This window comes from Ranitomeya variabilis, chromosome 4, assembly GCF_051348905.1.
Source record: "Ranitomeya variabilis isolate aRanVar5 chromosome 4, aRanVar5.hap1, whole genome shotgun sequence".
NCBI lineage: Eukaryota > Metazoa > Chordata > Amphibia > Anura > Dendrobatidae > Ranitomeya > Ranitomeya variabilis.
The window spans coordinates 13,378,953-13,402,487 of record NC_135235.1 but is presented as its reverse complement, the minus strand read 5'-3'; the positions used below and the strand labels follow the sequence as shown (position 1 = coordinate 13,402,487).

The 23,535-nt window shown below is 49.7% G+C and overlaps 1 protein-coding gene and 1 long non-coding RNA gene across 47 annotated transcripts in view; one reads left to right on the top strand and one right to left on the bottom strand.

The window, feature by feature from the left end:
• The window catches only part of LOC143769441 (uncharacterized), a 45,321-nt gene extending 26,218 nt beyond the window's left edge, over window positions 1–19,103 (bottom strand). The window contains exons 1-2 of the long non-coding RNA XR_013214396.1: window positions 19,074–19,103; window positions 14,014–14,137 (exon numbers count right to left, since the gene is read on the bottom strand). This is a non-coding gene — a long non-coding RNA (uncharacterized LOC143769441). The remainder of the gene's footprint in view (window positions 1–14,013; window positions 14,138–19,073) is intronic.
• The window catches only part of TCF7L2 (transcription factor 7 like 2), a 271,190-nt gene that overhangs the window by 82,580 nt on the left and 165,075 nt on the right, over window positions 1–23,535 (top strand). The window lies entirely within an intron of this gene.

The following is a 23,535-nucleotide window of genomic DNA, read 5'->3' as shown; positions in this document are numbered from 1 at the left end:
AGTGACCAAGGGCCTCTCTGCTGCTTCTCTAATTCGTGCTCTCCTTGCTTGGGATGCCAGGTTAGGTGGACGGCCATGTCTTGGTAGGTTTGCAGTTGTTCCATACTCCTTTTATTTTTGGATAATGGAATGAACAGTGGCTCCTTGAGATGTTCAGAACTTTGGCTATTTTCTATAACCTAACCCTGCTTCACTCTTCTCCACAACTTTATCCCCGATCTGTCTGGTGGGCTCCTTGGTTTTCATGATGCTGTTTGGTCCTTGATGTTCTTACGTAAAGCTGGCCTTCACAGAACAGCTGTAGTTAAACTGAGAATAATTACAGCCAGGTGGACTCAATGTAGTAATAATGTGACTTCTGGGGGTGATTGGGCACTCGGGATGTTATTTGGGGGCTTCAGACTACAGAGGGCTGAATACTAATGCACTTCACAATTTTCAGATTTATATGTTTAAAACAATTGAAAACCAGGTATCATTTCCTTTACAATTCTCAAATACTTGTTACTTTTTGTTGGTATCATATAAAATCTGAAGAAGACGCATTTATGTTTGTGGGTGTAATGAGAAAAATGTGGAAAGTTCACAGAGTATGAAGACTTTGTCAAGTTACTGTAGTTGAATGACTAGTGTCCCCAGGAGCACAGAGTATTTCAGGAGGCGCGCGTGCTGATGTTTGCGGACAGCTGAGGTTGGGTCTCCCAGCAGCACGGAGGATTGCTGTGTGGTTCTGTGTCCTGTAGGTCTTTCGTCCTGGGTTTTCCCTCGGTCGCTGCTTGTTCTTCCTCCTCAGTTGTTGTTTACGTCTCGTATGTTCTGCCGCTGTCTGTGATCTGCAGCGTTGACCCCACATGTGGCCTCAAAAAGTTTCTGCTTCCTCGGTAGCTGGAACCTCTGCAGGAACCGTGCAAAACACACGAGATGCCCCATAGTAGAGCTGCGGTGACTTCATGTGCGCCGGCGCTCCGCACTGTCCACTGGGGGTTAGGGAAATCCAAAGTAAACTTCCTACTAATGCTTCCTGCACTCGGAGTCTCTGCAGTGCCGAACCGTACGTGGAGTCTCTGCAGTACCGAACCGTACGTGGAGTCTCTGCAGTGCCGAACCGTACGTGGAGTCTCTGCAGTGCCGAACCGTACGTGGAGTCTCTGCAGTGCCGAACCGTACGTGGAGTCTCTGCAGTGCCGAACCGTACGTGGAGTCTCTGCAGTGCCGAACCGTACGTGGAGTCTCTGCAGTGCCGAACCGTACATGGAGTCTCTGCAGTGCCGAACCGTACGTGGAGTCTCTGCAGTTCCGAACCGTATGTGGAGTCTCTGCAGTGCCGAACCGTACTCTGAGTCTCTGCAGTGCCGAACCGTACGTGGAGTCTCTGCAGTGCCGAACCGTACGTGGAGTCTCTGCAGTGCCGAACCGTACGTGGAGTCTCTGCAGTGCCGAACCGTACATGGAGTCTCTGCAGTGCCGAACCGTACGTGGAGTCTCTGCAGTTCCGAACCGTATGTGGAGTCTCTGCAGTGCCGAACCGTACTCTGAGTCTCTGCAGTGCCGAACCGTACTCTGAGTCTCTGCAGTGCCGAACCGTACGTGGAGTCTCTGCAGTGCCGAACCGTACGTGGAGTCTCTGCAGTGCCGAACCGTACGTGGAGTCTCTGCAGTGCCAAACCGTATGTGGAGTCTCTGCAGTGCCGAACCGTACGTGGAGTCTCTGCAGTGCCGAACCGTACGTGGAGTCTCTGCAGTTCCGAACCGTATGTGGAGTCTCTGCAGTGCCGAACCGTACGTGGAGTCTCTGCAGTGCCGAACCGTACGTGGAGTCTCTGCAGTGCCGAACCGTACGTGGAGTCTCTGCAGTGCCGAACCGTACGTGGAGTCTCTGCAGTGCCGAACCGTACGTGGAGTCTCTGCAGTGCCAAACCGTACGTGGAGTCTCTGCAGTGCCGAACCGTACGTGGAGTCTCTGCAGTGCCGAACCGTACGTGGAGTCTCTGCAGTGCCGAACCGTATGTGGAGTCTCTGCAGTGCCGAACCGTACGTGGAGTCTCTGCAATGCCGAACCGTACATGGAGTCTCTGCAGTGCCGAACCGTACGTGGAGTCTCTGCAGTGCTGAACTGTATGTGGAGTCTCTGCAGTGCCGAACCGTACGTGGAGTCTCTGTAGTGCCAAACCGTATGTGGAGTCTCTGCAGTGCCGAACCGTACGTGGAGTCTCTGCAGTGCCGAACCGTATGTGGAGTGTTGTGACATTGGATTTTGGGCTCCCCCGGTGGCCACTGGTGGAATTGAACTGGTGTGCATCATCCTCTCTGTTCACCTGTTTCCATCAGGATGTGGGAGTCGCTATTTAGCCTTGCTCCTCTGTCACTTCCATGCCGGTCAACATTGTAATCAGAAGCCTTTCTGTGCATGTTCCTGCTGCTAGACAACTCCCAGCTAAGTTGGACTTTAGTCCTTGTTTGTTTTTGCATTTTGTTCCAGTTCACAGCTGTAGTTCGTTTCTGTGTCTGGAAAGCTCTTGTGATCTGAAATTGCCACTCTGATGTTATGAGTTAATACTAGAGTCTTAAAGTAATTTCAGGATGGTGTTTTGATAGGGTTTTCAGCTGACCATGAAAGTGCCCTTTCTGTCTTCCTGCTATCTAGTAAGCGGACCTCAATTTTGCTAAACCTATTTTCATACTACGTTTGTCATTTCATCTAAAATCACCGCCAATATTTGTGGGGGCCTCTGTCTGCCTTTCGGGGAAATTTCTCTAGAGGTGAGCCAGGACTATATTTTCCTCTGCCAGGATTAGTTAGTCCTCCGGCCGGCGCTGGGCGTCTAGGGATAAAACGCAGGCTACGCTACCCGGCTACTGTTAGTTGTGCGGCAGGTTTAGTTCATGGTCAGTTTAGTTTCCATCCTTCCAAGAGCTAGTTCTTATGTTTGCTGGGCTATGTTCTCTTGCCATTGAGAACCATAACAGTTTGACCGGCCCAAAAAGGGTTAAATTAATTGACAGAGAAAGGAGAGAAAAGAGAAGTCTGATGAAGATTTTTTTTTTTTTTTTTTTTTCAGTTCTGAGTGTGCTTGTAATTGAATCTCTTGCAAGTCTGCCTATATTGCAGCCTTTCTCTCTCTCTCTCCTTCTAATCCTGGAATGGCTCTGTGTTTACCTGTTTAAAATGGATATTCAGAGTTTAGCTGCAGGTTTGAATAATCTCACCACGAAAGTTCAAAATTTACAAGATTTTGTTGTTCATGTTCCTATATCTGAACCTAGAATTCCTTTGCCTGAATTTTTCTCGGGGAATAGATCTTGCTTTCAAAATTTCAAAAATAATTGCAAGTTGTTTTTGTCCCTGAAATCTCGCTCTGCTGGAGATCCTGCTCAGCAGGTCAGGATTGTGATTTCCTTGCTCCAGGGCGACCCTCAGGATTGGGCTTTTGCATTGGCTCCAGGGGATCCTGCGTTGCTCAATGTGGATGCGTTTTTTCTGGCCTTGGGGTTGCTTTATGAGGAACCTCAGTTAGAACTTCAGGCGGAAAAGGCCTTGATGTCCCTATCTCAGGGGCAAGACGAAGCTGAAATATACTGCCAGAAATTCCGTAAATGGGCTGTGCTTACTCAGTGGAATGAGTGCGCCCTGGCGGCGAATTTCAGAGAGGGTCTCTCTGATGCCATTAAGGATGTTATGGTGGGGTTCCCTGTGCCTGCGGGTCTGAATGAGTCCATGACAATGGCTATCCAGATCGATAGGCGTCTGCGGGAGCGCAAACCTGTGCACCATTTGGCGGTGTCTACTGAGAAGACGCCAGAGGATATGCAATGTGATAGAATTCTGTCCAGAAGTGAACGGCAGAATTTTAGACGAAAAAATGGGTTGTGCTTCTATTGCGGTGATTCAACTCATGTTATATCAGCATGCTCTAAGCGTACTAAGAAGCTTGATAAGTCTGTTTCAATTGGCACTTTACAGTCTAAGTTTATTCTATCTGTGACCCTGATTTGTTCTTTATCATCTATTACCGCGGATGCCTATGTCGACTCTGGCGCCGCTTTGAGTCTTATGGATTGGTCCTTTGCCAAACGCTGTGGGTATGATTTGGAGCCTCTTGAAACTCCTATACCCCTGAAGGGGATTGACTCCACCCCATTGGCTAGCAATAAACCACAATACTGGACACAAGTAACTATGCGGATTAATCCGGATCATCAGGAGATTATTCGCTTTCTTGTGCTGTATAACCTACATGATGTGTTGGTGCTTGGATTGCCATGGCTGCAATCTCATAACCCAGTCCTTGACTGGAAAGCTATGTCTGTGTTAAGCTGGGGATGTAAGGGGACGCATGGGGACGTACCTGTGGTTTCCATTTCATCATCTATTCCCTCTGAGATTCCTGAATTCTTGACTGAATATCGTGACGTTTTTGAAGAACCTAAGCTTGGTTCATTACCTCCGCACCGGGAGTGCGATTGTGCCATAGATTTGATTCCGGGTAGTAAATACCCTAAGGGTCGTTTATTTAATCTGTCTGTGCCTGAACATGCTGCTATGCGAGAATATATAAAGGAGTCCTTGGAAAAGGGACATATTCGTCCTTCGTCATCTCCCTTAGGAGCCGGTTTTTTCTTTGTGGCTAAGAAAGATGGCTCTTTGAGGCCGTGCATTGATTATCGGCTTTTGAATAAAATCACGGTTAAATATCAATATCCGTTGCCACTGCTGACTGATTTGTTTGCTCGCATAAAGGGGGCCAAGTGGTTCTCTAAGATAGATCTCCGTGGGGCGTATAATTTGGTGCGAATTAAGCAGGGGGATGAGTGGAAGACCGCATTTAATACGCCCGAGGGCCACTTTGAGTATTTGGTGATGCCTTTTGGTCTTTCAAATGCCCCTTCAGTCTTTCAGTCCTTAATGCATGACATTTTCCGTGATTATTTGGATAAATTTATGATTGTGTATCTGGATGATATTTTGATTTTTTCGGATGACTGGGACTCTCATGTCCAGCAGGTCAGGAGGGTTTTTCAGGTTTTGCGGTCTAATTCCTTGTGTGTGAAGGGTTCTAAGTGCGTTTTTGGGGTTCAAAAGATTTCCTTTTTGGGATATATTTTTTCCCCCTCTTCCATCGAGATGGATCCTGTCAAGGTTCAGGCTATTTGTGATTGGACGCAACCCTCTTCTCTTAAGAGTCTTCAGAAATTTTTGGGCTTTGCTAACTTTTATCGTCGATTTATTGCTGGTTTTTCTGATGTTGTTAAGCCATTGACTGATTTGACTAAGAAGGGTGCTGATGTTGCTGATTGGTCCCCTGCTGCTGTGGAGGCCTTTCGGGAGCTTAAGCGCCGCTTTTCTTCCGCCCCTGTGTTGCGTCAGCCTGATGTTGCTCTTCCTTTTCAGGTTGAGGTCGACGCTTCTGAAATCGGAGCTGGGGCGGTTTTGTCGCAGAGAAGTTCCGATTGCTCCGCGATGAGACCTTGTGCTTTTTTCTCGCGTAAATTTTCGCCCGCCGAGCGGAATTATGATGTTGGGAATCGGGAGCTTTTGGCCATGAAGTGGGCTTTTGAGGAGTGGCGTCATTGGCTTGAGGGGGCTAGACATCAGGTGGTGGTATTGACTGACCACAAAAATCTAATTTATCTTGAGTCCGCCAGACGCCTGAATCCTAGACAGGCGCGCTGGTCGTTGTTTTTCTCTCGGTTTAATTTTGTGGTGTCCTACCTGCCGGGTTCTAAGAATGTTAAGGCGGATGCCCTTTCTAGGAGTTTTGAGCCTGACTCCCCTGGTAATTCTGAACCTACAGGTATCCTTAAGGATGGAGTGATATTGTCTGCCGTTTCTCCAGACCTGCGGCGGGCCTTGCAGGAGTTTCAGGCGGATAGACCTGATCGTTGCCCACCTGGTAGACTGTTTGTTCCTGATGATTGGACCAGTAAAGTCATTTCTGAGGTTCATTCTTCTGCGTTGGCAGGTCATCCTGGAATCTTTGGTACCAGGGATTTGGTGGCAAGGTCCTTCTGGTGGCCTTCCCTGTCTCGAGATGTGCGAGGCTTCGTGCAGTCTTGTGACGTTTGTGCTCGGGCCAAGCCTTGTTGTTCTCGGGCTAGTGGATTGTTGTTGCCCTTGCCTATTCCGAAGAGGCCCTGGACGCACATCTCGATGGATTTTATTTCGGATCTTCCTGTTTCTCAGAAGATGTCTGTCATCTGGGTGGTGTGTGATCGTTTCTCTAAGATGGTCCATTTGGTTCCCCTGCCTAAGTTGCCTTGTTCTTCCGAGTTGGTTCCTCTGTTTTTTCAAAATGTGGTCCGTTTGCATGGTATTCCGGAGAATATCGTTTCTGACAGAGGTACCCAATTCGTGTCTAGATTTTGGCGAGCATTCTGTGCTAGGATGGGCATAGATTTGTCTTTCTCGTCTGCTTTCCATCCTCAGACTAATGGCCAGACCGAGCGGACGAATCAGACCTTGGAGACATATTTGAGGTGTTTTGTGTCTGCAGATCAGGATGATTGGGTTGCTTTTTTGCCTTTAGCGGAGTTTGCCCTCAATAATCGGGCCAGCTCTGCCACCTTGGTGTCTCCCTTTTTCTGTAATTCGGGGTTTCATCCTCGATTTTCTTCTGGTCAGGTGGAATCTTCGGATTGTCCTGGAGTGGATGCTGTGGTGGATAGGTTGCATCAGATTTGGGGGCAGGTAGTGGACAATTTGAAGTTGTCCCAGGAGAAGACTCAGCTTTTTGCCAACCGCCGGCGTCGGGTTGGTCCTCGGCTTTGTGTTGGGGACTTGGTGTGGTTGTCTTCTCGTTTTGTCCCTATGAGGGTTTCTTCTCCCAAGTTTAAGCCTCGGTTCATCGGCCCGTACAAGATATTGGAGATTCTTAACCCTGTGTCCTTCCGTTTGGACCTCCCTGCATCTTTTTCTATTCATAATGTTTTTCATCGGTCATTATTGCGCAGGTATGAGGTACCGGTTGTGCCTTCCGTTGAGCCTCCTGCTCCGGTGTTGGTTGAGGGCGAGTTGGAGTACGTTGTGGAAAAAATCTTGGACTCCCGTGTTTCCAGACGGAAACTCCAGTATCTGGTCAAGTGGAAGGGATACGGTCAGGAGGATAATTCTTGGGTGACTGCCTCTGATGTTCATGCCTCCGATTTGGTCCGTGCCTTTCATAGGGCTCATCCTGATCGCCCTGGTGGTTCTGGTGAGGGTTCGGTGCCCCCTCCTTGAGGGGAGGGTACTGTTGTGAAATTGGATTTTGGGCTCCCCCGGTGGCCACTGGTGGAATTGAACTGGTGTGCATCATCCTCTCTGTTCACCTGTTTCCATCAGGATGTGGGAGTCGCTATTTAGCCTTGCTCCTCTGTCACTTCCATGCCGGTCAACATTGTAATCAGAAGCCTTTCTGTGCATGTTCCTGCTGCTAGACAACTCCCAGCTAAGTTGGACTTTAGTCCTTGTTTGTTTTTGCATTTTGTTCCAGTTCACAGCTGTAGTTCGTTTCTGTGTCTGGAAAGCTCTTGTGATCTGAAATTGCCACTCTGATGTTATGAGTTAATACTAGAGTCTTAAAGTAATTTCAGGATGGTGTTTTGATAGGGTTTTCAGCTGACCATGAAAGTGCCCTTTCTGTCTTCCTGCTATCTAGTAAGCGGACCTCAATTTTGCTAAACCTATTTTCATACTACGTTTGTCATTTCATCTAAAATCACCGCCAATATTTGTGGGGGCCTCTGTCTGCCTTTCGGGGAAATTTCTCTAGAGGTGAGCCAGGACTATATTTTCCTCTGCCAGGATTAGTTAGTCCTCCGGCTGGCGCTGGGCGTCTAGGGATAAAACGCAGGCTACGCTACCCGGCTACTGTTAGTTGTGCGGCAGGTTTAGTTCATGGTCAGTTTAGTTTCCATCCTTCCAAGAGCTAGTTCTTATGTTTGCTGGGCTATGTTCTCTTGCCATTGAGAACCATAACAGTGGAGTCTCTGCAGTGCCGAACCGTACGTGGAGTCTCTGCAGTGCCGAACCGTACATGGAGTCTCTGCAGTGCCGAACCGTACGTGGAGTCTCTGCAGTGCTGAACTGTATGTGGAGTCTCTGCAGTGCCGAACCGTATGTGGAGTCTCTGCAGTTCCGAACCGTACGGGGAGTCTCTGCAGTGCTGAACCGTACATGAAGTCTCTGCAGTGCCAAACCATACGTGGAGTCTCTGCAGTGCCGAACTGTACGTGGAGTCTCTGCAGTGCCGAACCGTACGTGGAGTCTCTGCAGTGCCGAACCGTACGTGGAGTCTCTGCAGTGCTGAACTGTACGTGGAGTCTCTGCAGTGCCGAACCGTATGTGGAGTCTCTGCAGTGCCGAACCGTACGTGGAGTCTCTGCAGTGCCGAACCGTATGTGGAGTCTCTGCAGTGCCAAACCGTATGTGGAGTCTCTGCAGTGCTGAACCGTACGTGGAGTCTCTGCAGTTCTGAACCGTACATGGAGTCTCTGCAGTGCCGAACCGTATGTGGAGTCTCTGCAGTGCCGAACCGTACGTGGAGTCTCTGCAGTGCTGAACCGTATGTGGAGTCTCTGCAGTGCTGAACCGTACGTGGAGTCTGTGCAGTGCCGAACCGTACATGGAGTCTCTGCAGTGCCGAACCGTACATGGAGTCTCTGCAGTGCCGAACCGTACGTGGAGTCTCTGCAGTGCCGAAATGTACATGGAGTCTCTGCAGTGCCTAACCGTACATGGAGTCTCTGCAGTGCTGAACTGTACATGGAGTCTCTGCAGTGCCGAACCGTACGTGGAGTCTCTGCAGTGCCGAACCGTACATGGAGTCTCTGCAGTGCCGAACCGTACATGGAGTCTCTGCAGTGCTGAACCGTACTCGGAGTCTCTGCAGTGCTGAACCGTACATGGAGTCTCTGCAGTGCCGAACCGTACGTGGAGTCTCTGCAGTGCCGAACCGTACATGGAGTCTCTGCAGTGCTGAACCGTACTCGGAGTCTCTGCAGTGCTGAACCGTACTCGGAGTCTCTGCAGTGCTGAACTGTACATGGAGTCTCTGCAGTGCCGAACCATACGTGGAGTCTCTGCAGTGCCGAACCGTACATGGAGTCTCTGCAGTGCCGAACCGTACATGGAGTCTCTGCAGTGCTGAACCGTACTTGGAGTCTCTGCAGTGCTGAACCGTACGTGGAGTCTCTGCAGTGCCGAACCGTACATGGAGTCTCTGCAGTGCCGAGCCGTACTCGGAGTCTCTGCAGTGCCGAACCGTACATGGAGTCTCTGCAGTGCTGAACCGTACGTGGAGTCTCTGCAGTGCTGAACCGTACGTGGAGTCTCTGCAGTGCCGAACCGTACATGAAGTCTCTGCAGTGCCAAACCGTACGTGGAGTCTCTGCAGTGCCGAACCGTATGTGGAGTCTCTGCAGTGCCGAACCGTATGTGGAGTCTCTGCAGTGCCGAACCGTACGTGGAGTCTCTGCAGTGCCAAACCGTATGTGGAGTCTCTGCAGTGCCGAACCATACGTGGAGTCTCTGCAGTGCTGAACCGTACATGAAGTCTCTGCAGTGCCAAACCGTACGTGGAGTCTCTGCAGTGCTGAACTGTACGTGGAGTCTCTGCAGTGCCGAACCGTACATGGAGTCTCTGCAGTGCCGAACCGTATGTGGAGTCTCTGCAGTGCTGAACCGTACGTGGAGTCTTTGCAGTGCCGAACCGTACGTGGAGTCTCTGCAGTGCCGAACCGTACGTGGAGTCTCTGCAGTGCTGAACCGTACGTGGAGTCTCTGCAGTGCTGAACCGTACGTGGAGTCTCTGCAGTGCTGAACCGTACTCGGAGTCTCTGCAGTGCTGAACTGTACATGGAGTCTCTGCAGTGTCGAATTGTACGTGGAGTCTCTGCAGTGCTGAACCGTACTCGGAGTCTCTGCAGTGCTGAACCGTACTCGGAGTCTCTGCAGTGCTGAACTGTACATGGAGTCTCTGCAGTGCCGAACTGTACGTGGAGTCTCTGCAGTGCTGAACCGTACTCGGAGTCTCTGCAGTGCTGAACCGTACTCGGAGTCTCTGCAGTGCTGAACTGTACATGGAGTCTCTGCAGTGCCGAACTGTACGTGGAGTCTCTGCAGTGCTGAACCGTACTCGGGGTCTCTGCAGTGCTGAACCGTACTCGGAGTCTCTGCAGTGCTGAACTGTACATGGAGTCTCTGCAGTGCCGAACTGTACGTGGAGTCTCTGCAGTGCTGAACCGTACTCGGAGTCTCTGCAGTGCCGAACTGTACGTGGAGTCTCTGCAGTGCTGAACCGTACTCGGAGCCTCTGCAGTGCTGAACTGTACGTGGAGTCTCTGCAGTGCCGAACTGTACGTGGAGTCTCTGCAGTGCTGAACTGTACGTGGAGTCTCTGCAGTGCTGAACCGTACGTGGAGTCTCTGCAGTGCTGAACCGTACGTGGAGTCTCTGCAGTGCTGAACCGTACGTGGAGTCTCTGCAATGCTGAACCGTACGCGGAGTCTTTGCAGTGCCGAACTGTACGTGGAGTTTTTGCAGTGCTGAACCATACGCGGAGTCTTTGCAGTGCTGATCCGTACGTGGAGTCTCTGCAGTGCTGAACCGTACGTGGAGTCTCTGCAATGCTGAACCGTACGCGGAGTCTTTGCAGTGCCGAACCGTACGTGGAGTCTTTGCAGTGCTGAACCGTACGCGGAGTCTTTGCAGTGCTGAACCGTACGTGGAGTCTCTGCAGTGCTGAACCGTACGCGGAGTCTTTGCAGTGCTGAACCGTACGTGGAGTCTCTGCAATGCTGAACCGTACGCGGAGTCTTTGCAGTGCCGAACTGTACGTGGAGTCTTTGCAGTGCTGAACCGTATGCGGAGTCTTTGCAGTGCTGAACCGTACGTGGAGTCTCTGCAGTGCTGAACCGTACGTGGAGTCTCTGCAATGCTGAACCGTACGCGGAGTCTTTGCAGTGCCGAACCGTACGTGGAGTCTTTGCAGTGCTGAACCGTACGCGGAGTCTTTGCAGTGCTGAACCGTACGTGGAGTCTCTGCAGTGCTGAACCGTACGCGGAGTCTTTGCAGTGCTGAACCGTACGTGGAGTCTTTGCAGTGCTGAACCGTACGCGGAGTCTTTGCAGTGCTGAACCGTACGCGGAGTCTTTGCAGTGCTGAACCGTACGTGGAGTCTCTGCAGTGCTGAACCGTACATGGAGTCTCTGCAATGCTGAACCGTACGCGGAGTCTTTGCAGTGCCGAACTGTACGTGGAGTCTCTGCAGTGCCGAACTGTACGTGGAGTCTCTGCAGTGCCGAACTGTACGTGGAGTCTCTGCAGTGCTGAACCGTACGTGGAGTCTTTGCAGTGCTGAACCGTACGTGGAGTCTCTGCAGTGCATTTTATAACCCTACAGAGATGTCTGTGGTGGCGCAGTTATAGGGGAGGACTGGCAGGGCGTCAGGTTTGTGCCAACAAGCGATGGGCAGGGTGGCAGATAAGACACCCAGAATCCTTCCCCCACTGCAGTAAATCTGTCTGCGCCTTTTTGTTGGGCCTCGGCACCTTTGTCGCTCTGGACCTTCTGTGGCCCTGGTTATGTCGCCAGCTGCTCTGGTTTTCCTCCAGTTTCTGCGTTACCTTATATGACAGCGGATCACAGCGGCACAACGAGGAGACGCTCAGATCCGAGGCTTCAGCCCGGACGCTCCGACCCGCGGCTCTATTGTCTGTGCAGCAGAACAAGAGCTTTGTATGCAGGGTAGAAGCGGCGGAGCTCTGCGGAGGGCGAGGGCTCTGCGGTGTCTCCAAGTTACTAAAAGCTCAGCTGTGCAAGCGGCAAGACCCGACCATTGTCCTGCTGGTGAGGGCTGGAAGTCATTGTACAGAAGAGCATGGGCCACGTCTGCCCCCTCCCCAAATAATAGACGTACCCACACATCTATGTAAGAGCCCGAGAGGGGCCGAGAATGCAGAAAAATAATCCCAACAACAAATATATTATCTATTATCTATCTATTATCTATTATCTATCTACAGTGGGTGCATAAAGTATTTTACATTTTCACTCTTTGTTTCATTGCAGCCATTTGGTAAATTCTATAAAGTTTATTTTTTTCTCATTAATGTTCACTCTGCACCCCATCCTGACTGAAAAAAACAGAAATGTAGAAATTTTTGCAAATTTATTAAAAAAGAAAACCTGAAATCTCCCATGGCCATAAGTCTTCAGCCCCTTTGCTCAGTATTGAGTAGAAGCCCCTTTTGAGCTAGTACAGCCATGAGTCATCTTGGGAATGATGCCACAAGTTTTTCACCCCTGGATTTGGGGATCCTCGGCCATTCTTCCTTGCAGATCCTCTCCAGTTCCGTCAGGTTGGATGGTGAACGTTGGTGGACGCCATTTTCAGGTCTCTCCAGAGATGCTCAGTTGGGTTTAGGTCAGGGCTCTGGCTGGGCCGGTCAGGAATGGTCACAGAATTGTTCTGAAGCCGCTCCTTTGTTATTTTAGCTGCGTGCTTAGGGTCATTGTGTTGGAAGGTGAACCTTCAGCCAAGTCTGAGGTCCAGAGCACTCTGGAAGAGGTTTTCATCCAGGATATCTCAGTACTTGGCCGCATTCATGTTTCCTTGAATGACAACCAGTCGTCCTGTCCCTGCAGCTGACAAACACCCCCATAGCATGATGCTGCCACCACCATGTTTCACTGTAGGGATTGTATTGGGCAGTTGATGAGCAGTGCCTGGTTTTCTCCACACATACTACTTAGAATTATCACCATAAAGGTCTATCTTCATCTTATGAGACCAGAGAATCTTATTTCTCTTAGTCTGGGAGTCCTTCATGTGTTTTTTAGCAAACTCTATGCAGCTTTCATATGTCTTGCACTGAGGAGAGGCTTTCGTCGGGCCACTCTGCCATAAAGGCCCGACGGGTGGAGGGCTGCAGTGATAGTTGACTTTGTGGAACTTTCTCCCATCTCCCTACTGCATCTCTGGAGCTCAGCCACAGTGATCTTGGGGTTCTTCTTTACCTCTCTCACCAAGGCTCTTCCCCACGATTGCTCAGTTTGGCTGGACGGCCAGGTCTAGGAAGACTTCTGGTGGTCCTAAACTTCTTCCATTTAAGGATTATGGAGGCCACTGTGCTCTTAGGAACCTTGAGTACTGTAGAAATTCTATTGTAACCTTGGCCAGATCTGTGCCTTGCCACAATTCTGTCTCTGAGCTCCTTGGCCAGTTCCTTTGACCTCATGATTCTCATTTGGTCTGACATGCACTGTGAGCTGTGAGGTCTTATATAGACAGGTGTGCGCCTTCCCAAATCAAGTCCTATCAGATTAATTACACACAGCTGGACTCCAATGAAGGAGTAGAACATCTCAAGGAGGATCACAAGGAAATGGACAGCATGGGACTTACATATGAGTGTCTGAGCAAAGGGTCTGAAGACTTATGACCATGTGATATTTCAGGTTTTCTTTATTAAATTTGCAAAAATTTCTACATTTCTGTTTTTTTCAGTCAAGATGGGGTGCAGAGTGCACACTAATGAGAAAAAAAAGAACTTTATTGAATTTACCAAATGGCTGCAATGAAACAGAGTGAAAAATTTAAAGGGGTCTGAATACTTTCCATACTCACTCTTATCTATCTACCTATCTATCTATTTATCTATCTATCTATCATCTATCTGTTATCTATCTCCAGGCCGCCTGCTCCTGTGAAGGCAGCGTCTCCATGAATTGTCTGTCCGTCCATTCAGAGCATAGTCTCTGAGCCGGGCTGAGTGCTGCCCCTTTATCACATGCAGGCCATTATGCCTCCATTTCTAGGGGCTGGATAGTATTGGGATCACGGTGTGACCTTCTCTGTGTGTGCCCCATGCTCCGGCCACCCTGGGGACCTGCTCATTCCTGCCTGATGGCATTGGTGCTGGTCCAGTTGCAGGATGGTAGGTGCAGGAGGCAGTGAGGCAGTGATTATACATTTAGTTATTGTAAAATCTTCATCACATACCCCCCCCATTTTCCCATAGTCAGAGCGTTCACCTTCATCCATCAGGCACTGCCAGTTTCCCATGGGGGGTTAAAACTTGGGACTATGTGACCTCACCGTCCATTGCGTTCTCTCTGATAACATCTTTACTGAAGTTAGAAAAGTTTTTGATAATTTCTGGAAAACAAAAAAAGATAAAAAAAAGAAAGAAAAAGTGATTTTTTTTGTGATTTTTTTCCCCCTTCTTGTTACTAAACTGGGATTGTTGCGCTGTGTTGCTGTTTGCTCAGAGCCGAAGCCCAAGTGGATGAACAAAGGTATTCTGTTTGATCCGCACAATCCGAATCTCTCCGTATTGATCCCTTTTGAGTGAGATGATGGGTTGTGCTGCTGTAAACAAAGCCAAATGTCATCCGGCAATCACCTGCTTTTATCCTGCCGCTATTTAGGCCGTGCAGTAAATATATTCTGCGTTTGCCTGTAGGCTGCTTCTGCTGCCTCATCCTCACGCTTTGTTTTTCACCTTTCTACCCTCCGATCTTAACTCCTTGGTTTCCACGTGGCAGAGACAAGACCACTACTCTTCAGTCTATGAGCGGAGCCCAGACCCCAAGAGATGGGCAAATGGGATGGGCCCAAATCTCAGCAATTTAATGGTTTCTGTTAATTATATATTTTGTTGCTTTGTTTAAAAAATAAATATTTCAAAATATTCCAGAGTCCGATGATACAATTGTTTATATCTTCACTTACTTTTAGTAAGGTTTTTCGGGGGAAATGCATCGAGGCTTTCGTGCCACTTTATTGCCAGCAAATAGTTGCCAGCTTTCATTTTGTACAAATATTTGTGACTTTTTGCTATTTTACACCACTTTTGCCTGTTTGGTAAAATGGATGTGATAACGTGCATTAGTAGCAAAGTAAGTGAGCTGAAAGCCAGATGTGTGAACGGCGACTTGCAAAAATGGTCTCAAATCTTATCTAGTAATCTGTGGAGAATAAAGTAGAAAACCATTTTTAGATAGAAGTAGCAAAGGGAAAGATGGGTCAATTCCTCAATCATCGCCTGGCACTGTGATTAATTTGGTAGAAAAAAAGTGTTTGCGGCCAAAAGGAAAAGTGATGTAAAGAAGTTCAAGATAATAAGATTCCCCTATGGTTATTAGTTAGATGCCAGATAAATAAGTATCAGAGAGGTGGATACAAATAAAAAAGGGTGACTATTGAAATCCCTACAAATAAGGTCAGCACTGCAATAGTTAATGGGCAAAAATGACAGACCCTGTATTGGCCATATAGTGCAGCGGCCAATAAAGACTCCATCTCTTCTGCACATTAACTGTAAAGTTCTGTCCTGTTCTTTTTTTGGGGGTGGGGGAGGGTTAGATAGACAAATATGAGGTAGGGATATGAGATATCTGATAGATTCATAGTCACTAGATATCACATAGAATGAATGATGGATATTAGAGAGCGCTAGTTGATACATTGTGACCTCTGATCCTCTGCTGTGTCTCTATCTAGAGGTCTGACGTTGTGATCAGTGTGAACTGCTCGGTCAGAGGATTTCAGCCGGACATTGCTGATGTTTCTGCTGCACTTGGCATCCGAGGGGTTAAGTGAAGTCCTGTAACTGCATCCATCTGTGCACCCTAGGGTGCCCTTCAGCTGCTGCTCAAAATAACTTCTGGAATCGTCAGAACATTGCAGAAATTATAAACAGATACATCATTATTTAATGTTCACTCACATGACAACATTGTGCAGAGCTCAACCTGCAGCCGAGGGCTCAGGGGGCCACGAATTCTGTGTCTTATATTTACATACATTTCTCAGGTGATGATCTCCATGTGCAGAGATGAGACTGAGGGGGAAGTCGATAGATAGTTAATAGATAGTATAGTAAATAAATAGATAATAGATTAATAGATGATAGATAACAGATATGGAGAGCAGCAGAGGAGGGGAGGAGACAGAGAGCAGCAGAGGAGGGGAGGAGACAGAGAGCAGCAGAGGAGGGGAGGAGACGGAGAGCAACAGAGGAGGGGAAGAGACAGAGCAGCAGAGGAGGGAAGGAGACAGAGCAGCAGAGGAGGGAAGGAGACAGAGTGCAGCAGAGAAGGGGAGGAGACAGAGCAGCAGAGGAGGGAAGGAGACAGAGCAGCAGAGGAGGGGAGGAGACAGAGAGCAGCAGAGGAGGGAAGGAGACAGTGAGCAGCAGAGGAGGGGAGGAGACAGAGAGTAGCATAGAAGGGGAGGAGACAGAGAGCAGCAGAGAAGGGGAGGAGATAGATAGCAACAGAGGAGGGGAAGAGACAGAGCAGCAGAGGAGGGGAGGAGACAGAGAGTAGAATAGAAGGGGAGGAGACAGAGAGTAGAATAGAAGGGGAGGAGACAGAGAGTGGCATAGAAGGGGAGGAGACAGAGAGCAACAGAGGAGGGGAGGAGACGGAGAGCAACAGAGGAGGGGAGGAGACAGAGAGCAACAGAGGAGGGGAGGAGACAGAGAGTAGCATAGAAGGGGAGGAGACAGAGAGCAGCAGAGAAGGGGAGGAGACGGAGAGCAACAGAGGAGGGGAAGAGACAGAGCAGCAGAGGAGGGGAGGAGACAGAGTAGAATAGAAGGGGAGGAGACAGAGAGTAGCATAGAAGGGGAGGAGACAGAGAGTAGAATAGAAGGGGAGGAGACAGAGTAGCAGAGGAGGGGAGGAGACGGAGTAGAATAGAAGGGGAGGAGACAGAGCAGCAGAGAAGGGGAGGAGACAGAGAGCAACAGAGGAGGGGAGGAGACAGTGAGCAGCAGAGGAGGGGAAGAGACAGCAGCAGAGGAGGGGAGGAGACAGAGTAGCAGAGAAGGGGAGGAGGCAGAGAGCAGCAGAGAAGGGGAGGAGACAGAGAGCAGCAGTGGAGGGGAGGAGACAGTGAGCAGCAGAGGAAGGGAGGAGACAGAGAGCAGCAGAGGAGGGGAGGAGACAGTGAACAGCAGAGGAGGGGAGGAGACAGAGTAGCAGAGAAGGGGAGGAGACAGAGAGCAGCAGAGAAGGGGAGGAGGCAGAGAGTAGCAGAGGAGGGGAGGAGACACTGAGCAGCAGAGGAGGGGAGGAGACAGTGAACAGCAGGGAAGGGGAGGAGACAGAGCAGCAGAGGAGGGGAGGAGACAGCAGCAGAGGAGGGGAGGAGACAGAGCAGCAGAGGAGGGGAGGAGACAGAGAGCAGCAGAGAAGGGGAGGAGACAGTGAGCAGCAGTGGAGGGGAGACGACAGAGTAGCAGAGGAGGGGAGGAGACAGAGAGCAGCAGAGGAGGGAAGGAGACAGAAAGCAGCAGAGGAGGGAAGGAGACAGAGAGCAGCAGAGGAGGGGAGGAGACAGTGAGCAGCAGAGGAGGGGAGGAGACAGAGTAGCAGAGAAGGGAAGGAGACAGAGCAGCAGAGGAGGGGAAGAGACACAGGGCAGCAGAAGAGGGGAGAAGGGGAGGAGACAGCAGCAGGGGAGGAGACAGAGCAGCAGAGAGGGGGAAGAGACGAGAGCAGCAGAGAAGGGGAGGAGACAGAGAGCAGCAGAGGAGGGGAGGAGACACAGGGCAGCAGAGAAGGGGAGGAGACAGAGCAGCAGAGGAGGGAAGGAGACAGAGCAGCAGAGGAGGGAAAGAGACAGACAGCAGCAGAGGAGGGGAGGAGACAGAGCAGCAGAGGAGGGGAGGAGACAGAGCAGCAGAGGAGGGGAGGAGACAGAGACCAGCAGAGAAGGGGAGGAGACAGAGCAGCAGAGGAGGGGAGGAGACAGAGAGCAGCAGAGGAGGGGAGGAGACAGAGAGCAGCAGAGGAGGGGAGGAGACAGAGACCAGCAGAGGAGGGGAGGAGACAGAGCAGCAGAGGAGGGAAGGAGACAGAGAGCAGCAGAGGAGGGGAGGAGACAGAGAGCAGCAGAGGAGGGGAGGAGACAGAGAGCAGCAGAGAAGGGGAGGAGACAGAGCAGCAGAGGAGGGGAGAAGACAGAGAGCAGCAGAGAAGGGGAGGAGACAGAGAGCAGCAGAGAAGGGAAGGAGACAGAGAGCAGCAGAGGAGGGGAAGAGACAGAGCAGCAGAGGAGGGGAGGAGACAGTGAGCAGCAGAGAAGGGGAGGAGACAGAGCAGCAGAGGAGGGGAGGAGACAGAGCAGCAGAGAAGGGGAGGAGACAGAGCAGCAGAGGAGGGAAGGAGACAGAGAGCAGCAGAGGAGGGGAGGAGACAGTGAGCAGCAGAGGAGGGGAGGAGACAGAGTAGCAGAGAAGGGGAGATGACAGAGAGCAGCAGAGAAGGGAAGGAGACAGAGAGCAGCAGAGGAGGGGAAGAGACACAGGGCAGCAGAAGAGGGGAGAAGGGGAGGAGACAGCAGCAGGGGAGGAGACAGAGCAGCAGAGAGGGGGAAGAGACGAGAGCAGCAGAGAAGGGGAGGAGACAGAGAGCAGCAGAGGAGGGGAGGAGACACAGGGCAGCAGAGAAGGGGAGGAGACACAGGGCAGCAGAGAAGGGGAGGAGACAGAGCAGCAGAGAAGGGGAGGAGACAGAGCAGCAGAGGAGGGGAGGAGACAGAGCAGCAGAGGAGGGGAGGAGACACAGGGCAGCAGAGAAGGGGAGGAGACACAGGGCAGCAGAGGAGGGGAGGAGACAGTGAGCAGCAGAGGAGGGGAGGAGACAGAGCAGCAGAGATGGGGAGGAGACAGCAGCAGAGGAGGGGAGGAGACCGTGAGCAGCAGAGGAGGGGAGGAGACAGAGCAGCAGAGGAGGGGAGGAGACAGAGAGCAGCAGAGGAGGGGAGGAGACAGAGCAGCAGAGAAGGGGAGGAGACAGAGGAGGGGAGGAGACAGAGCAGCAGATGAGGGGAGGAGACAGAGAGCAGCAGAGAAGGGGAAGAGAGAGAGCAGCAGAGAAGGGGAAGAGACGCAGGGCAGCAGCTAACATTTTACTTTGAAAATTAGTATTCACTATCATGATGCTGGCCTCTGTGCCTCTCTGGTTTATATGACAACCAGTGACACAGCCAGCAAAAATCCTATGAAAACTGTTGAAGAAAAGAGCACAAATAGTGTCTTATCTGAGAAGGTTAAAAGGTTAATCCATAAGATTGCACTCACCAGATGTAGTGGAGTTGAAGCATTGAAAGGATTCGCTGCAGTAGATCCACGAGTCCACTATTATCCTGTGGTGTATCCTGATGAAGGAGTCTTGTACACTGGAACGCGTAGAATAAAAAAAGCCACATGTACTAATAATTCTGGAACTCTAGTGATTCAGCAGCGCAGAAATTACCAATCATCCCAATCTCTATCTAAACAGGGACACAGGACATACATATCTAATATACTTTGTTTTGTTTTCTCATTTTCGTACAACTTGCTGTGGTCAGAGAAGGAGGACATTTTTGTTACCATTATATCCTCTTCTGGGTTGTCACCTGTTTTGCTCTTTTTTTAACCCTTCACTCCCTTTAGCATTATACAGTACAGACCAAAAGTTTGGACACACCTTCTCATTTGAAGATTTTTCTGTATTTTCATGACTATGAAAATTGTACATTCACACTGAAGGCATCAAAACTATGAATTAACACATGTGGAATTATATACTTAACAAAAAAGTGTGAAACAACTGAAATTATGTCTTATATTCTAGGTTCTTCACAGTAGCCACCTTTTGCTTTGATGACTGCTTTGCACACTCTTGGCATTCTCTTGATGAGCTTCAGGAGGTAGTCACCGGGAATGGTCTTCACTTCACAGGTGTGCCCTGTCAGGTTTAATAAGTGGGATTTCTTGCCTTATAAATGGGGTTTGGACCATCAATTGTGTTGAGCAGAAGTCTGGTGGATACACAGCTGATAGTCCTACTGAATAGACTGTTAGAATTTGTATTATGGCAAAAAAAAAGCATTAAGAAAAACGAGTGGCCATCATTATTTTAAGAAATGAAGGTCAGTCAGTCTGAAAAATTGGGAAAACTTTGAAAGTGTCTCCAAGTGCAGTGGCAAAAACCATCAAGCGCTACAAAGAAACTGTGTCACATGAGGACCGCCCCAGGAAAGGAAGACCAAGAGTCACCTCTGCTTCTGAGGATAAGTTTATCCGAGTCACCAGCCTCAGAAATCACAGGTTAACAGCAGCTCAGATTAGAGACCAGGTCAATGCCACACAGAGTTCTAGCAGCAGACACATCTCTACAACAACTGTTAAGAGGAGACTTTGTGCAGCAGGCCTTCATGGTAAAATAGCTGCTAGGAAACCACTGCTAAGGACAGGCAACAAGCCGAAGAGACTTGTTTGGGCTAAAGAACACAAGGAATGGACATTAGACCAGTGGAAATCTGTGCTTTGGTCTGATGAGTCCAAATTTGAGATCTTTGGTTCCAACCACCGTGTCTTTGTGCGATGCAGAAAGGGTGAACGGATGGACTCTACATGCCTGGTTCCCACCGTGAAGCATGGAGGAGGAGGTGTGATGGTGCGGGGGGGGCTTTGTTGGTGACACTGTTGGGGATTTATTCAAAATTGAAGGCATCCTGAACCAGCATGGCTACCACAGCATCTTGCAGCGGCATGCTATTCCATCCGGTTTGCGTTTAGTTGGACCATCATTTATTTTTCAACAGGACAATGACCCCAAACACACCTCCAGGCTGTGTAAGGGCTATTTGACCCAGAAGGAGAGTGATGGGGTGCTACGCCAGATGACCTGATGGTTTGGGGAGAGCTGGACCGCAGAGTGAAGGCAAAAGGGCCAACAAGTGCTAAGCATCTCTAGGAACTCCTTCAAGATTGTTGGAAGACCATTCCCGGTGACTACCTCTTGAAGCTCATCAAGAGAATGCCAAGAGTGTGCAAAGCAGTCATCAAAGCGAAAGGTGGCTACTTTGAAGAACCTAGAATATAAGACATATTTTCAGTTGTTTCACACTTTTTTGTTAAGTATATAATTCCACATGTGTTAATTCATAGTTTTGATGCCTTCAGTGTGAATGTACAATTTTCATAGTCATGAAAATACAGAAAAATCTTTAAATGAGAAGGTGTGTCCAAACTTTTGGTCTGTACTGTATATAGTTCACAAGATGTGGGCCTTTGTATTCAGGACGCAGGAGGCATTGCTCCTAAGGATGATCTGGGTCTGTGCCCTTAGGCCGCTCTGCATTATTCCCCCATGTGCCACACCCCCTTGGTAAAGAGCATAACAATTATCACAAAATATAAAGGGGCGTCTCTCTAGAATTCCATGGCGAGTTTTAAAAAGGAAGAAAATTGGAATATTTGGGAGAACATCGGGAATAAGATCGGAGCAAACACTACTGTATGGAATTGTATGTTACCTGCACTGATACATTGTAACAAACCAGGAATGATTTGTGCTGCTCTTGATGTGATTTTGTCAGAGGAGGAAAAGTCTTTGAGTCCCAAGAGGCAATAAATCAAATGTCCAATACTTCGATATCCGCATACACCAGGACAACCCCTTTAAATGTCAGTGGAGCTTGCACTCTAGTTCCGCTTCTTTGCATTGATGTATATGTCATTCTTCCCCTTTAATGATAAGTGTGTGATATGCGATGATGGGAGTGATACATTGTATGTCGGTGGGTGTGGATGCTCCTGATTGGTTTCTGCTGACCCCTCCAGGATGGTGATTTTGCTGAGTGCACAGGACCCCCGCGCCGCCCACCCTCCTATCTCAGATGTGAATGAGTGTGCAGAACCTTTGCTATCTACTTGGCCCAGGCGTGAGTCATGTTTGTCGCTGGGTGGGTCCGGTCGCCGGCTCAGGTGCAGTTATCGGTGCTGATGAGGTCACTGCGGCTCATAATCTGTTTACTCTGGGTCATTTGGAGGGAGAATGGCCGCCGGCCCAGGAAACCTCCCAGCGCCCTTTGCACCGTCCTGACCGGAGGATTCCTCCCTCTATAAAGGGTTTATTGCACTGTAATCTGCAGAGTCCTGTACTCCGCCATCTGTGGGACCTGAGCGGTGGCAGATCGTCCACCATTCCGGATTATCGGACACTTCAGGTGTAACGTCTGGGTGACAGGTGGCCGTTACACCGGCAATAGAGTAAAGAAACCGCGTAAAAAAACAGGAGTTTCACTGCGACTTATAGGCAGGAAACGCGCCAAAGAATTGACACGGGACTTTTACTAACACGCGGAATAAACTCGCCGCACATTACAAGCTCATCGATAATGTGTGCAGACTGTAACGTTCTGCGGAATGTGTCGGCGCTATATAAATAAAGGTTACTATTATTATCCTCTGATTCCGATGATTGGCAACGTTGTTGCAGTCGGTTTTGCGGCGCCGTGTGAACATGCCCTTACCTCTGTGGATGGCGCTGGCGCCTCGCTGTGCCCCATGGTTTGTCTATGGCGAGCGCGGCAGCCGCAGAGGCCTCGGAGATAGGCAGCTGATGATTGAGATGGAGGGCCGGCACCAGTCATTCATCTTGGCTGTGGGGGGCTGCGAGGGGGCCGACATTGATGTACAGGCTGTCATCACCCTAATTGTTGTTTGAATTACCTGTTATGATCCGATGGTGAATCGGCCAGTGGAGCAGAAAATGCCGCCTGGACGGGTCTGATGGTCGCAGGCGCGAGCCGCGGCTCGGCAAGATGGATAAACACAATTATAGGGCTGAGCTGGGGAGAGAAAATCCATTTAAACCTCGTAATGTTAAGCAGAGCCGTGTTTAATTCATTTGGACCAATTTGTGAATGATGTACGAGCGAACATTAGTCTGCGGATGCGCGCCCCTCCCCCGCCGCGCTGACTGATCGCAGGCCGCCACGTTCACCGATTCATGGTCCTTACACTGACAAAAAGATGGACTGACTCCTGTTCTACTGGTCGTCCGCTGCAAATGGCCCAATAAAAGCTCGCCAGGCGGAAAGACGACGCTGCGCCGCTCCGAACGGGGATCAATGGCTTTACACACAGCGGTGAAGTGTTGTCACTGCCCGGCTCACGACAGCGACCCTGCGCGGGAAGAGTCCGGAAAATGGCGCCATGATGAGTAACACCGCGCCACGTCTGTATATATACACCGCACAGCGCCACTTCTGTATATATACACCGCACAGCACCACTTCTGTATATATACACTGCACAGCGCCACTTCTATATATATACACTGCACAGCGCCACTTCTGTATATATACACTGCACAGCGCCACTTCTATATATATACACTGCACAGCGCCACTTCTGTATATATACACTGCACAGCGCCACTTCTATATATATACACTGCACAGCGCCACTTCTGTATATATACACTGCACAGCGCCACTTCTGTATATATACACCGCACAGCGCCACTTCTGTATATATACACTGCACAGCGCCACTTCTGTATGTATACACTGCACAGCGCCACTTCTATATCTATACACTGCACAGCACCACTTCTGTATATATACACTGCACAGCGCCACTTCTGTATATATACACTGCACAGCGCCACTTCTGTATTTATACTTCTGTATTTATACACCGCACAGCACCACTTCTGTATATATACACTGCACCGTACCACTTCTCCTGTCCTGTATATATACAC